The following is a 17,257-nucleotide window of genomic DNA, read 5'->3' as shown; positions in this document are numbered from 1 at the left end:
GACTTTGTGATGGACCATTCAGTGCCTATGTCCCCTTCTGTCCTTTGAAGATTGTGGTTCATCCAGTAGTTTATGATCATTACTGAACAGCAATCTTGGCAATGAGACCTGAGCTTGATCATTAATCTCTTTTTTTTTACTGATCGAGACCCACTTCATCTGGCTGTTTTCAGCAGCCCCCTGTATAAACTACTTTGAATGTGCAATACCAGTCAAAGCCCAGGAATCTGTCCCAGGTGAAGTAGGAAATTGGGACGTGAAGGCTGTTCTAGAGGAATGAATGCACAAAATTAATTCAATGGTCCTGAAGGTGGTCCAGCAACATGCTGTCGTGTGGGGAAGTGTGGCAAGGCAGTAAATTCTTCCTGATACTGAAAGATTTGTTTTTCGGCCAGTGGAGTAGAAACTGTACCTGTGCAGTGGCCTTTCTGCTCAAAAAAAAAAGGGCATTCATTTCTTTATGACTACATCACCTTGCTCTACTCTTTGTTTAAAAAATAATAAATGAGTAGGTTTGGGTGGGGTGGGAAGAGAAATTTATGACATGGGCTAAAATTGTAACAAGAGTAGGTTTAATTACAGTAATAAAACTTTGAAATAACAAAATGGTGCTGTTGGTGTAGAATGATGTAATGGCTATTTTCAGCACTGTTTATTTTCATCAAGAATGCCCCAGTGCTTTTGTCTTCCCGTGTCCAAGAATTGTTGCATATTACTATGGTATACACCATTTTAAGAGTTTTGAATGTAAGTTTATTGCACTAACTCTTTTAAAGTAAACATTCTGTATCTGCTGAGTATCTTATTTGGTGTAGTAGTATTGGTTGAACTGTAGCTGATGTGAAGGATTTAATGAAGTTGTTTGGTTAGAAACAACATGAGAAGTTTAAATTATGCTCAGAATGGCTGATTTAACTAACCAATGAGAATCATATTCCCAGACTCACCTTTATGTAACCGTACAACGTGTAAAAGTAAATATATTTTTATAAAAACTCTTCATACTGTCTTCTGAAAATATTTACTTCTCAGGTGAGCAGGCATTAGTGATTTACCTTAGTAAGATCTCTTCTCTTCTCCTCCCCACCCCCACCCCCAAACATGAATGTAGTGGGGAAGCTTCCCCATATATGAAATAACTCCAGTCAGTGGTATAAAGCAGCATTGCAGCTAGGACAGAGAACAGCATAGGCTCTTCAGCCCATGATGTTGTGCAGACCTATTAACCTATTCCAAGATCAACTTAACTCTTCCCTCCCAACTAACCATCCATTTTTATGTTATCCATCTGCCTATCCAAGAGTCTGTTAAATGTCCTGAATGTATCTGCCTCTATTACCACTCCTGGCAATGCGTTCCATGCACCCACCACTCTCTGTATGTATATATATATATATATATATGTGTGTGTGTGTGTGTTTTTAAAATCTCTGACATCCTCCACCCACCCCCCCCCGCATGCTTTCCTCCAGTCAGCTTGAAATTATACTCCCTAATATTAGCCATTTCTTCCATGGGGAGAAATAAATCTACTCTGTCTACGGTTGCAAGAACAAGAACGGGAATGAAGGGACACAGTACAGGCCGGTTGGTAAAAAAAACGCAAAGAGAGCGTACAGTCAGGAAGGGCAGGCAGATGAAAAGACAAAATTGCACCCAGCGGGATGAGTATCAGTGTATTAGGGATGCAGAATCAAAAAGGGTAATATCTCAATGCACGGAGTATAAGAAATAAGGTGGATGATGTTGTTGCACTGTTACAGATTGTCAGGTATGATGTTGTGGCCATCACTGAATTGTGGCTGAAGGATAGTTGTAGTTGGGAGCTGAATGTCCATAGTTACACATTGTATCAGAGGGGTAGGAAGGTAGACAGAGGGGTGGTCTGGCTCTGCTGGTAAAGAATGGCATCAAATCAGTAGAAAAATGTGAAATAGGATTGGAAGATGTTGAACCCTTGTGGACTGAGTTAAGAAACTGCAAGGGTAAAAGGACCCTGATGGCAGTTATATACCGGCCTCCCAACAGTAGCTGGGATGTGGACCACAGATTTCAATGGGAAATAGAAAAGGTGTGTCAAAGGGGCAATGTTATAATAATCATGTGAGATTTTAACATGTAGGTAGATTTGGAAATTCAGGTTGGTGATGGATCTCGAGAGTGAATTTGTTGAATGTGTTTTTTTTAAGAGCAGTTTGTTGTTTGAGCCTACAGGGGATCAACTATACTGGATTGGATGTCATGTAATGAATCAGAGACTATTAGGGAGCTTAAGGTGAAGGAACCCTTGGGAGACAGTGATCATAATGTGATTGAGTTCAGTTCAACTTTAAATTTGATAGGGAGAAAGTAAAATCTGACATAGCAGTATTTCAGTGGAGTAAAGGAAATTACAGTGGTATGAGAGAGGAGTTGGCCAAAGTAAATTGGAAGGAGAAGCTGGCAGGGATGACAGCAGAGCAGCAATGTGCGAGTTTCTGGGGGGAAATGAGGAAGGTGCAGGATAGATGTATTCCAAAAACACAGAAATATTCAAATGGCAAAATAGTATGACTGTGACTGACCAGGGAAGTCCAAGCTAATGTAAAAGCAAAAGATAGAGCATACAACAAAGCAAAAGTAAGTGGGAAGGTAGAAGATTGGGAAGCTTTTAAGAACCTACAGGAAGCAACTAAAAAAAAATCATTAGGAGAGAAAAGATGAAATATGAAAGCAAGCTAGCAAACAAAATCAAAGCTTTATTCAAGTGTATATTCTTTTAAAAAAGAGAGATGAGAGTGTATATAGGGCCACTAGAAAATGAGGCCAGAGGAATGATAACGTGGGACAAAGAGATGGCAGATGAACTAAATAAGTTTGTTGCATCGGTCTTCACTGTGGAAGACACCAGCAGTGTGCCAGGTGTTGAAGGGTGTGAGGGAAGAGAAGTGAGTGTAGTTACTATTACAAGGGAGAAGGTGCTCAAAAAAGCTGAAAGACCTAAGGTGCATAAGTCACCGGACTAAATGAACTGCACCATGGGGTTCTAAAAGAGTTAGCAGTAGAGATTGTGGAGGCATTAGTAATGATTTTTCAAGAATCATTGGACTCTGGCATGGTTCTGAAGGACTGGGAAATTGCAACTGGGGAGAGTCCTTCCACTCTTAAAGAAAAGAGGAAACAGCAGAAAGGAAATTTTAGATCAGTTAGCCTGACCTCAGTGGTTGGGAAGATGGTGGAGTCGATTGTTAAGGATGAGATATTAGAGTACTTGATGACGCAGGACAAGATGGGACAAAGTTGGTTTTCTTAAGGGAAAATCTTACCTGACGTACCTGTTGGAATTCTTTGAAGAGATTACAAGTAGGATAGATAAAAGGGATGCAGTAGATGTTGTATATCTGGGTTTTCAGAAGGCCTTTGACAAAGTGCCACACATGAGGCTGCTTACCAAGTTAAGAGCCTATGGTACTACAAGGAAGTTACTGGCATGGTTAGGACACTGGCTGATTGGTAGGAGGCAGCGAGTGGGAATAAAAGGGTCCTTTTCTGGTTGGCTGCCAGTGACTAGTGGTGGTCCACAGGGGTTGATATTGGAACTGCTTTTTATGCTGTATATCAATGATTTAGATGATGGAATAGTTGGCTTTGTTGCCAAGTTTGCAAATAAGGAGACTGGGCAAGAAAGTGGCAAATGAAATACAATGTTGGAAAATTCATGGGCATTCACTTTGGGGTAGAAGAAATAAATGTGTAGACTGTTTTCTAAACAGGGAGAAAATCAAAAATTCTGAGATGCAAAGGGACTTGGGAGTCCATGTGTAGAACACTCTAAAGGTTGAGTGGCAAATAGAGTCAGTGGTGAGGAAGGCAAATACAGTGTTACCATTCATTTCAAGAGGTCTAGAATATAAAAGCAGGGATGTGATGCTGGGGCTTTATAAGGGACTGGTGAGGCCTCACCTTGAGTATTGTGAACAGTTTTGGGCTCCTTATCCAGGAAAAGATATGCTGGCTTTGGAGAGGGTTCAGACGAGGTTCACAAAGATGATTCCAGGAATGAAAGGGTTATCATATGAGGAACGTTTGATGGCTTTGGGTCTGTATTCATTGGAAATGAGAAGGATGAGAGGGGTCTCATTGAAACCTTTCAAATGTTGAAAGGCCGAGACAGAGTAGAGACACTGTTTCCCATGGTGGAGGAGTCTTAAGACAAGAGGGTACAGTCTCAGGATAGAGGATGGTGAATTTGTGGGATTTGATACCACAGACGGCTGTGGAGGCCAGGTCTTTGGGTGTATTTAAGGCAAAGATTTATAGGTTCTCGATTGGCCATGACATTAAAGGTTACAGGCAGGGGCAGAGGAGTGGGGCTGAGGTGATGAAAAAAGGATCAGCCAGGATTGAATGGCGGAGCGGACTCGATGGGTCAAATGGCCTAATCTGCTCCCATGTCTTATGGGATAACCTTCTGCAATTACATTTTTTTGCATTAATTACTCTTAAAATGGGATCTGATCTTCATGTAAGTCACAATAATAGATAAATACAATATGCCTAAACTAATAATACACAAAGAGTTATACTTTTCGTCAATACGAAGTATACCATTTAAACAATCACAGTCTAGGTTCGAAAAAGTATTTGAAGGTCTGGGGCAATGCCTTCTACAAAGGCTATTTGCAGTCAGGTGGTTCCAATCAATGAAATGAGATTGATAGTATGGGTGGCAGAGGTGCCCTGTCCTATATAAAAAAAAAACACAAAGTCTGGTTACTGACAGAACCTGCTCTTCTCAAGAAAGATCTGTTTATGTGCACGATGCCTCAATCAATACAACTTTCAGAGGACCTGAGAAGAAGAATTGTAGAGATGCACGAAGCTGAAAAAGGCTACAAAAGCATTTTTAAAGACCTGAGCATTCAGCGGTCCACAGTAACAGAAATTGTCTACAAATGGAGGAAATTCAGTACTGTTGCTATTCTCCCTAGGAGTGGGCATCCTGCAAAATTCACACCAAGAGCACAATGTGCAATGCTGAAGGAGGTGAAAATGAACCCAGGGGTAACAGCAAAATACTTCTAGAACTTGCTAGTCTCTGTTGACATATCCATTATAAGGAAAACACTGAACAAGAATGCTGTTCATGGAAGGGTACCATAGAGGAAACCACTGTTCTCCAAAAAAAAAAATTGTTTCATCTCTCAAGTTTGCAAAAGACCACCTGGATGTTCCACAGTGCTTCTGGGAAAATATTCTGTGGACAGATGAGACAAAAGTTGAACTTCTTGACAGAAATGCACACCTCTATACAGGTGGCCCCCATTTTCCAAACGTCTGCTTTACGACACCTCGCTGTTACGAAAGACCTACATTAGTTACCTGTTTTCGCTAACAGAAGGTGTTTTCACTGTTATGAAAAAAGGCAGAGCGCGCCCCGAACAGCCAAGCTCCTCCCCCAGAACTGCATTCTAGCCGGCATTGCTTAAACACGTGCTTTATCTCGATTTATTTTGTGCATTCGTTAGCAAGATGAGTTTTAAGGTATCAGAAAAACCTAAAAGAGCTCGTAAGGGTGTTACACTTAGCATAAAACTAGACATAATTTAAGCGTTTCGATCGTGGTGAACGAAGTAAGGACATTGTCCGTGCATTGAACTTGCCTGCGTCCACCATTCGCACTATTTATATGCAGAGAGAAAGAATTTTGAAAGCTGCCGATGTTACTGTTGGTTCTGCTCGTAGCAAAGTGGTCTCTCTTAGTCGGCATCCAATAATGGATAACGTGGAAAGTCTTTTGCTGGAGTGGATTGATGGGTGTACAAAGCGTGGTGTTCCGTTAAGTTTTCTTATACTTAAGGAGAAATCAGTCAGTCTTTTTAATAAGCTGAAACAGAAAGCACTGGAGGATGGTGATGAAAGTGTTGCGAAAGTGGAACTTAAGGGTAGTCATGGGTGGTTTGATCGGTTTCTTAGGTGGGTTCAGCTTCATAGTTTAACATTTACTGGAGAGAGTGCTTCGGCTGATACTGAAGCTGCCGAAAAGCTCCCAGCAGAACTGAAGAAAATAATTATAGAAGGTGGTTATTTGTATAAGCAAGTGTTTAACTGTGACGAAACTGCAATTTATTGGAAAAAATTGCCAAGCAAGACATTTATTTCGATAGAAGAAAAGCAGGCTAAGGGACACAAGGCATCGAAGGACAGGTTTACCCTAATGCCTATTATTAACGCCAATGGTGATGCTGTCCTTAAGCCTCTACTAGTGTATCATTCAGAAAATCCGAGGGTACTTAAAGACGTTGATAAGAAAACACTTCCCATTGTGTTCTGTTCACATCCAAGTGGTCGGAATACCCAAGTGCTTTTTTCTGAGTACATGAGTGGATACGTTAGTCCTTTTGTTGAAAAATACTGTAGAGAAAATAATCTCGCTAATAGGTGCCTTGTGATTGTCAATAATTGTGCTGCTCATCCGCCTGGCATTACCGAATATGGAGGTAACATTCGTGTTGCGTTCTTACCGCCAAATACGACATCGTTGCTGCAGCCATGCGACCAAGGCCTAATAGCCACAGTTAAGGCTTACTATACGCAAAACGTGAGGACAACTCCGAAGCGTCTTTGTGAGAGATCGGGATAGAATACAATATAAAATTGCCAACATTGGAGATGCTCTCGATAGGCTAACAGTCTTGATGAGAAATGGCGTTTGGAGGAAACTGTGTCTTCCCGATTCCGGTAAGTGAAACTGTACATATTGTGGCGACCCACTTTCTGACACCCACGAACCGGCTCACGAAACGGCGGGCAGCAAAAAGGGCGGGAACGGGAAGGCTTTAAAGCGGGCCGCGAAGTTTGAATAAACCTCTTTCATCGCAACTCCAACTCACCGACTCCGTGTGGTTATTCTAGCGCTGTGTGTAGCACATCGCTACAATATGTTATTTCTACTTTATATAGGCTGTGTATTTTTACGTGTTATTTGGTATGATTTGGCAGCTTCATAGCTTAAAGGTTACTGGAGAGAATGTTTCTGCCGAGAGCGCTTCCACTGAGAGTGCTGCTGCTGTGAGATTTTTGCTGCGCTAGACAGTGCTGCAATTTGCAGAAAAGTATTTCTAACTTTTATAGGCTGTGTATTTATCATATCATTCCTGCTTTTACTATATGTTACTGTTATTTTAGATTTTGTGTGTTATTTGGCATGATTTTGTAGGTTATTTTTTGGGTCTGGGGACACTCAAAAATTTTTCCCATATTAATAAATGGTAATTGCTTATTCACTTTACAACATTCCGGCTTACGAACTGTTTCATAGGAACGCTCTACCTTCGGATAGCGGGGGAAACTTGTATTTAGAGGAAAAAAGGCACTGCACACCAACACCAAAACCTCCTCCCAACTGTGAAGCATGGTGGAAGGAGCATCATGGTCCTGACGAAGGGTCTCGGCCCGAAACGTCGACTGTACCTCTTCCCAGAGATGCTGCCTGGCCTGCTGCATTCACCAGCAACTTTTATGTGTGTTGCTTGAAATTCCAGCATCTGCAGATTTCCTCGTGTTTATGGTTTGGAACTACTTTGCTGCCTCAGGGCCTGGACAGCTTGCATTTTTTTGAGGGAACAATGAATTCAAAATTTTATGAAGACAGGAGAATGCAGCCTGAAGCTTAATAGAAGTTGGATGATGCAACAAAACAATGATCCGAAACACAAGAGTAAATCAACAACAAGCTGTTTTAAAAAGAAGAAAATTCCGTGTTTTGGAATGGCCAAGTCAGAGTCTAGGCCTTAACCCAATTGAGATGCCGTGGCATGACCTGAAGAGGGCTGTTCATGCAAGGTATCCCAGGAATATTGATGAACTGAACCAGTTTTGTATGAAGGAATGGTCTAAAATTCTTCCTTGCCGTGGTGCAAGTCTGATCAACAGCTACAGGAAACATTTTGTCGAGGTTATTGCTGCTAAAGGAGGTTCTACCAGTTATTAAATACTAGGGTTTACGTACTTTTTTCCAACCTGGACTGTGAATGATTAAACAATGTTCAATAAAGACATGAAAAGTGCAATTGTTTGTGTGTTATTGTTTTAGGCAGATTGTGTTTGTCTATTGTTATGACTTAGATGAAGATCAGACCACATTTTATGAGTAAATGCAGAAAACCAGGAAATTGCAAAGGGTTCACAAACTTTTTCTTGTAACTGTATGCCTCTTATCATCTTGTACACCTCTGTCAAGTCACCTCTCAAACTCCTTTGTTCCAAAGAGAAATCCCCAGCTCGCTCAACCAGTCGTCATAAGATGTGCTGTTGTATGTCTTATTGTTATATGATAACTATGTAGTAGTCTTGTATTTCTATTAATATGGCATCGAGAATTTTGATATCCTGTTTTGGGGTTGCCCCATTCAACTTCAGGAATACTGAAGTTTGCTATTTGGCATTCAGAAGCTGAAACATTTTAAAAGATGAGTAAAAGATGATAACTATTTAAAGTTGATTATTTGAACTCTCCTCCCATATCTATGTATATAAAAAACAATACTGCCTCACCCCCACCCTCTCTGCAGTCTTCCCTTATCCATGTTTTGTTCCAGTGAAGTCTATTACGGGGAATTCTTGGAATACAGTAATGCATCCTGAGGCCTGATGTCTGAGTCCTTGTCCAAATATACTCTGGAGAGTATAAAATCCCAACAGTTCCAAGAAGCTAAGTAACTTGTGAATTAAAAAGCAAATATCATTGACAATGAATGAGAATTCTGGATTGTCAAAAAAGCTAATCTCATTTATTAATGTCCTTTTGGGAAAGTAAATCTTATCTCCTTGGCTATGTGTGGTCCATGACACCGTAGTTAACTCAAGGCCGGGACCCTTCCTGAAATGTCGACTGTACCTCTTCCTATAGATACTGCCTGGACTGCTGTGTTCCACCAGGAGTTTTTGTGTGTGTTGCTTGAATTTCCAGCATCTGCAGATTTCCTCGTGTCAGGGGTGTCAAACTCATTTTAGGTCACGGGCCGGATTGGGCAAAATGCGGGCTGGATCAGTTGTGCACGCGCGCGTGTCCCCACAGCTTTCGTTGCCTTCGTTTTTTCAACCTGCTCTTATGTGTCTCAATCTCTGCTATAACTACAAAGTGTTTCACTTTACGAATTTCATTTCTCATGAAGAAGGTTGCCTAACAAGCATTATTTTTATGATTGGTATTAACTTGCAGTCATAGGCTACAATAAAGTTGTGATGAGAGAGAGAAAAAACGATGCTATTTTGGCTAAGATTGTTTTGGGAGCCACACCCTTTCCATTAATAAACCATTTGAAATCGAACATTAGCAGACACAAATGTAGACCTAACGAAACGGCGAACAAAATAGTGAGAATTCCTTCTCGAGCTGAGTGAAGACTCGGAAACGATTCTGAAACTCACTTTTCAGTCATGGTATTTTGTCCTTGTACCTGTCCATGTTGTCATTATTCCCATGAGTGACACGCACAGCCTACAAAGAGGGGAAATGAGCTGGGTTGCTCTGGGATAGTTGCATCTCTCACAGACCTAATTTGAAAGGCACGAATACTGTTGTAGTATTCCGTAACAAGTTTGTTGCGGCCTTGCATGTTAACATTAAGCACATTTAAGTGCTCTGTTATATCCACCAAAAATGCATGATCATGAAGCCAGTGTGGGTCATCCAACTCTGCCACTGGCTTCCCTTTCTCATTCATGAATAATCCAATTTCCGCACGTAATTGAAAAAAACGTTTGAGCACAACCCCTCTGCTCAACAAGTGGACTTCAGTGTGGTAGGGTAGGCCGTATCCAGTATTACTTTCGGACAAAAGAGTGTCAAATTGCCAATGGTTGAGTCCCTTGGCTCTAATAAAATTAACCGTTTTGATTGCTACATCCATGACATTGTCCATTTTCAGGCTCCTGCTACATAACGCCTCTTGGTTTATAATACAATGAAGATTCCAGAATTCCTGCTCTGGGTTCTCTGTCTGAATTTTCTCTCTGAGTTTCACAACAACACCTGCCTTTTTCCCGGCCATGTACGGTGTGCCATCTGTTGCCACGCTGACACTGTGACTCCAGTCAACCCCCAGTCTGTCCAAGGCCTCAACAAGGCTGGAGAAAACTACGTGCTACGTGATAGTGATGGTAAGAATTAGAAGAGATGGCAGTTGAATGCGTGGCTGAGGAGTTGGTGCAGGGGGCAGGGTTTTAGATTTTTGGATCATTGGAATCTCTTCTGGGGAAGGTGGGACCCGTACAGATTGGATGGGTTGCACCTGAACTCGAGGAGGAGCAATATCCTTGCAGGTAGGTTTGCTAGCATGGTTCGAGAGGGTTTAGACTAATTTGCAAGGGGGGGTGGGACCAGGAGCGATAGAGCAGTGGAAGAAGTGCATGGAGTAAAGCCAAATCTAACATATAAAGAGGCTTTGAGGAAAGAGAAGCAGAATAAAGGGTGTTAAGGTAGAAGGGCTAAAGTGCGTGTACTTCAATTCAAGAAGCATCAGGAACAAAGGTGATAAACTAAGAGCTTGGATACATACATGGAATTATGATGTAGTGGCCATTACAGAGACATGGCTGGCACCAGGGCAGGAATGGATTCTCAATATTCCTGGATTTCAGTGCTTTAAAAGGGATAGAGAGGGCAGAAAAAGGGGAGGAGGGGTGGCATTACTGTTCAAGGATACTATTACAGCTACAGAAAGGGTGGGTAATGTAGCAGGATCCTCTTTTGAGTCAATATGGGTGGAAGTCAGGAACAGGAAGGGAGCAGTTACTCTATTGGGGGTATTCTATAGTTCCCCTGGTAGCAGCAGAGATACAGAGGAGCAGATTGGGAGGCAGATTTTGGAAAGGTGCAAAAATAACAGGGTTGTTATCATGGGTGACTTTAACTTCCCTAATATTGATTGGTACCTGATTAGTTCCAAGGGTTTAGGTGGGGCAGAGTTTGTTAAGTGTGTCCAGGACAGATTCCTGTCACAGTATGTGGACAGGCTGACCAGGGGGAATGCCATACTAAATCTAGTATTAGGTAACAAACCGTGTCAGGTCACAGATCTCTCAGTGGGTGAGCATCTGGGGGACAGTGACCACCGCTCCCTGGCCTTTAGCATTATCATGGAAAAGGATAGAATCAGAGAGCACAGGAACATTTTTAATTGAGGAAGGGCAAATTATGAGGCTATAAGGCTAGAACTTGTGGGTGTGAATTGGGATGATGTTTTTGCAGGGAAATGTACTATGGACATGTGGTTGATGTTTAGGGATCTCTTGCAGGAGGTTAGGGATAAATTTGTCCTGGTGAGGAAAATAAAGAATGATAGGGTGAAGGAACCATGGGTGACGTGTGGTGGAAAAGCTAGTCAGGTGGAAGAAGGCAGCATACATGAGGTTTAGGAAACAAGGAACAGATGGGTCTATTGAGGAATATAAGGTAGCAAGAAGGGAGCTTAAAAAGCAGCTGAGGAGAGCAAGAAGGGGGCATGAGAAGGCCTTGGCGAGTAGGGTAAAGGAAAACCCCAAGGCATTCTTCAATTATGTGAAGAACAAAAGGATGACAGAAGTGAAGGTAGGACTGATTAGAGATAAAGGTGGGAAGATGTGCCTGGACGCTGTGGAAGTGAGCGAGGTCCTCAATGAGAATACTTCTCTTCAGTATTCACCAATGAGAGGGAACGATGACGGTGAGGACAATATGAGTGAGGTTGATATTCTGGAGCATGTTGATATTAAGGGAGAGGAGGTGTTGGAATTGTTAAAATACATCAGGACAGATAAGTCCCCGGGGCCTGAGGGAATATTCCCCAGGCTGCTCCACGAGGCGAGGGAAGAGATTGCTGAGCCTCTGGCTAGGATCTTTATGTCCTTGTTGTCCACGGGAATGGTACCGGAGGATTGGAGGGAGGCGAATGTTGTCCCCTTGTTCACAAAAGGTAGTAGGGATAGTCCAGGTAATTATAGACCAGTGAGTCTTGCGTCTGTGGTGGGAAAACTGTTGGAAAAGATCCTTAGAGATAGGATCTATGGGCATTTAGAGAATTATGGTCTGATCAGGGACAATCAGCATGGCTTTGTGAAGGGTAGATCATGTCTAACAAGCCTAATAGAGTTCTTTGAGGAGGTGACCAGGCATATAGTTGAGGATAGTGCAGTGGATGTGATCTATATGGATTTTAGTAAGGCATTTGACAAGGTTCCACATGGTAGTCCTATTCAGAAAGTCAGAAGGCATCCAGGGAAGTTTGGCCAGGTGGATTCAGAATTGACTTGCCTGCAGAAAGCAGAGGATCGTGGTGGAGGGAGTACATTCAGATTGGAGGGTTGTGACTAGTGGTGTCCCACAAGGATCTGTTCTGGGACCTCTACTTTTCATGATTTTAATTAATGACCTGGATGTGGGGGTAGAGGGGTGGGTTGGCAAGTTTGCAGACGACACAAAGGTTGGTGGTGTTGTGGATAGTGTAGAGGATTGTCAAAGATTGCAGAGAGACATTGATAGGATGCAGAAGTGGGCTGAGAAGTGGCAGATGGAGTTCAACCCCGAGAAGTGTGAAGTGGTCCACTTTGGAAGGACAAACTCCAAGGCAGAGTACAGAGTAAATGGCAGGATACTTGGTAGTGTGGAGGAGCAGAGGGATCTGGGGGTACATGTCCACAGATCCCTGAAAGTCCACAGGTAGATAGGGTAGTTAAGAAAGCTTATGGGGTGATAGCTTTCATAAGTCGAGGGATAGAGTTTGAGTCGTGAGGTAATGATGCAGCTCTATAAAACTCTGGTTAGGCCACGCTTGGAGTACTGTGTCCAGTTCTGGTCGCCTCACTGTAGGAAGGATGTGGAAGCATTGGAAAGGGTGCAGAGATTTACCAGGATGCTGCCTCGTTTAGAGAGTATGCATTATGATCAAAGATTAAGGGAGTTAGAGCTTTATCCTTTGGAGAGAAGGAGGATGAGAGGAGACATGATAGAGGTATACAAGATATTAAGAGGAATGGATAGAGTGGACAGCCAGCACCTCTTCCCCAGGGTACCTCTGCTCAATACAAGAGGACATGGCTTTAAGGTAAGGGGTGGGAAGTTCAAGGGGGATATTAGAGGAAGGTTTTTTACTCAGAGAGTGGTTGGTGCGTGGAATGCACTGCCTGAGTCAGTGGTGGAGGCAGATACACTAGTGAAATTTAAGAGACTACTATGGAGGAATTTAAGGTGTGAGGTTATATGGGAGGCAGGGTTTAAGGTCATTGTGGGCCGAAGGGCCTGTACTGTGCTGTACTATTCTATGTTCTATAAAATGTCATTAGTGGTTGTGGTGTTTGTCATGGGCACCATCTCCAAAAACACCTCGGTGACGGTCAAAGATGCATCAACACCACAATAAGTATTCCCATTTGAGCTACATCAGTCACATCGGTGCTCTCATCAATTGCAAGAGAGAAGGCAATAAATGACTTCACTCTATCTTTTAGTTGACTGTTCAAATCTCCTGCAAGGTCCCCGATTCTCTCTGCCACAGTATTTCTTGACAAGCTGATATTACCAAAAGCTTGTCTCTTCTCAGGGCACACCAGCTCAGCCGCCGTCAGCATGCATGCTTTGATGAATTCCCCCTCTGAGTATGGCTTCGACGCAGCAGCTATTTTGTTGGCAATAATATAGCTGGCCTTGACAGCTCCATCATGAGTCTCTCGACTTTTGGTGCACACTGATTGCTGTTTTTCCAGAGCTGCTTCAAGCTCATTTACCTTTTGCGTTCTGAGTCGTCCTGCATACTTGTCATATTTTTCTCCGTGTGACGCCTCATAGTGTTGTTTGATATTGTACTCTTTTGGCACAGCCGCTTGTTGCGAGCATATCAGAAGCACAGGTTTGCCGTTGACCTCACAGAAGAAAAAAACGATCTTTCCAATTATCGTTGAATATCCGACCTTCGATGTCAACTTTTCTTTTCTTGGAAAGCATTTTGAACCACTGCAGCAAACCGTCTCAGCCTTGCTTCAGGTGTTACTTACCTGAGTACTCTGTGTGTTTACACTGTGTCTGATGACGTAAGTGGAGCCCTAGTGGTCTTCAGTGTAGGGTGGTAGGTGCTTATGCACAGCGGGTGGTTAACTGCTGCCTATTGTTTTCTAAGTACACACAACAAGCTGTCGACGCAGCAGGCAACACAGACACCAGTAGAAGAGAGAGTGGCTGCCGTACAGATACATAATAAATGGTCGTGAGTATACTTTTTTCCCCCCCAAAACATCCCGCGGGCCAGATTGGACCCCTTCGGAGGCCGGTAGTTTGACACCCCTGAGTTAACTGAATAGTATTGGCCTCTGTATGCATCAGAAACCTGGACAACATACCGACGACATCTGAAGGCACTTGAAAAGTTCCATCAACGCTGTCTTTGAAACATCTTAAATATCAGCTGGGAAGATAGAAGAACCAACGTCAGTGTGCTAAATGAAGCAAAAACAACAAGCGTTGAAGCCTACGTCATCAAGAACCAACTAAGATGGAGCGGTCATGTTGTTCGGATGAAAGACGAACGTCTGCCGAAACAAATCTTCTACTTCCAGCTTAAAGAAGGCAAACGTAAAAGAGGCGGGCAACAGAAGAGATTCAAAGACGTCTTAAAAGCCAACATGAAGAAATGTAACATCGACATCAACAATTGGGAAACCAATGCCAAGGACAGGAAACTCTGGCAAGCCGTCATCCAAGAAGGAACAGCAACTTTCAAAGCCAACAGATGTGCAGAATTAGAAGAAAAGGGAAGAAAATGGAAAGAGAGGCAGCAACAACCAAAGCCCGATCTGCCATCTGGAACTACCTGTCCTGAATGCGGAAGAACTTTCAAAGCCAAGATTGGACTCAGAAGCCACTTGAGAGCCCATAATTAGATCAACAGAACGAAGACCCATCATCCTCAACTTTGAGGGATAGGCACAACAACGATTGGCCTTTTGAAATGGATTGGAGTTGGGGGAAATTAGATGGGTGGTAAATCGTGGCTGTGGCACTATTCATAATTGAAAAATGGTACAACTGAAATTCTTATCCTACATGTTCAGTCCTGGTTATTGGGTTATCTTATAGTACCCATTTTCTCTCTGGCACCAGTGGAGAAATTGGCAATGACTTCACATCTAATTACAAATGGTAAGCAGTTTCTTGTATTTAGCCACAGCATGATAACCTACGAATTTAGTTAATTTGAATTTGAAGCATGTGATAAGGAAATACACATTTCAAAATGATAGTTTTGGCATAACTCAGGCGGCATCGTTCTTCCCTCTAGCCAACATGTTTCATTTTCAACAGCATTCTAGAATTTGAGAATATAAATTGATAATGGCATTCATTGAAGTTCTGTAGGAATTTTGTTTTTGGATGAGATTATGAACTGAAGAGGCCATAAGCAATTAACTGAATTCATAAATTTACTAACAGAACATAAAGTAATTGTTTAGTTTGTGTTTGTAAACATTATAGCACTCACTACCTTTCAAAAGTATTTAATAACTAATGACCTCAGATCATTTCTAACTAATTATGATATATTGTATTATATTAAGGTCAGAAACCTCTAAATTACAATATAGGTTTATTGAAGATAGAGGAACTAGGAACACAATTTTTATACTATGAATGCTTTCAGAAAGGGCAATTGAATATCAAAATAATGTCTTTTTATGTTTTGTTGATTTCACTAAAGCTTTCGACAAAGTGCATCATGAAAAATTATTTCAAATTCTCACTAAACTAAACATTGACGGAAGGGACCAACAACTGCTTCAGAATTTATATTGGAACCAAGTGACAGTGGTAAAAATTGATGATAGTATAAGCAGTTGGACTATAATTCAAAGAGGAGTTAGACAGGGATGCGTTGCCTCACCGGAATTGTTTAATATCTATAGTGAAATGATTCTCAGAGAAATAGAAGACCTAGATGGGATAAAAATTAGAGGTGTTATCATCCACAATATAAGATATGCAGACGATACCACCCTAATAGCAAGTGCTGCAGAAGACCTACAAATCCTCCTAGACAAAGTAGTACAAACAAGTGCAGATTTTGGTCTAACCATCAACTGTGAGGGGGGGGGGAACAAATGTATGGTAATATCAAAACAGCAGAATACTCCCAACTGCCAATTGTACATCGGTAACCAAGAGATTGAACAAAAGATCAGCTTTAATTACCTTGGTAGCTTTACATCACAAGATGCTAGAAGTAAAGTAGAAATAAAAAGAAGAATTGCCATTGCCAAAACCAACTTCCAAAAAATGAAACCCATTTTTTCCAACAGACACATTTCTATGACAACAAGGCTTAGGCTACTAAAATGTTACATCTGGTCAATCTTGCTGTATGCTTCTGAAACATGGACTATAACACCAGAACTCCAAAGAAACTTAGAAGCAACAGAAATGTGGTTTCTTAGAAGAATGCTGAAAATATTATATAGAGATAGGGTAACTAATGAGACAGTACTCCAACGTGCCCATACAAGAAGATCTTTAATGAAACATTAAATGAGAGGAAACTCCTGGGCCATGTCATCAGAAAGGGAGAGATAGAATGCCTTACATTACAAGGCCGTATGCCTGGGAAACGCAGTAGAGGAAGGCAAAGAAGAAAATATATGGAAACTGAAAGAGCCAACAGATCTAAGTGTGCGAGATATCATTGACTCTGCATGATAGAGGAACTAGGAACACAATCATTGACTCTGCAAGATAGAGGAACTAGGAACACAATTTTTGATGTGGAAAGCTATGATCACCCAAGCGTGTAAAGCGCAAGGCACATGAAGAAGAAGTAGTATCATATTCAAAGTAAATAGTGCTGTGGTAGGATATAATATGTACAGCTAACGAAAACAAAGTAAATGGACTGAAATACAAAATGTTATGCTAAGAAATTGCTTCCTATAATATACACTGACACCACAACTGGATTGTTTTTTTCCTGTGCAAGTTTGTAAATAAGTCTGCTTTGGTCATTTTACAGATTTTGGAAGAAGTAGTTAACTTAAAGTTTAAATTTGTTGAAATGTGTTTCCAATAAAATTAACTTATTCTGCCAAATTTGTAGTTATGTTGTTTCTTATTCATGTACAATGAATAACTCAGGAAGTGGCAAGGATGTGAAATGTATTTTTGTATGAGGGAATGTTAGAATCCATCACCTAGAATGACTTGGTAGTGTCACCACTGACTTTTCTAGCCAATCCTGCAGAACACCATGTCTGAAATTGG

At 41.7% G+C, this 17,257-nt stretch overlaps 1 protein-coding gene across 2 annotated transcripts in view; it reads left to right on the top strand.

Moving 5' to 3' along the window:
• smek1 (SMEK homolog 1, suppressor of mek1 (Dictyostelium)) overlaps positions 1-17,257 on the top strand; it is a 134,168-nt gene that overhangs the window by 59,610 nt on the left and 57,301 nt on the right. The window lies entirely within an intron of this gene.

Source organism: Mobula hypostoma, chromosome 1 (assembly GCF_963921235.1).
Source record: "Mobula hypostoma chromosome 1, sMobHyp1.1, whole genome shotgun sequence".
NCBI classification, from domain to species: Eukaryota; Metazoa; Chordata; class Chondrichthyes; order Myliobatiformes; family Myliobatidae; genus Mobula; species Mobula hypostoma.
The sequence above is the reverse complement of the archived record's forward strand: the minus strand, read 5'-3'. Positions and strand labels throughout refer to the sequence as shown.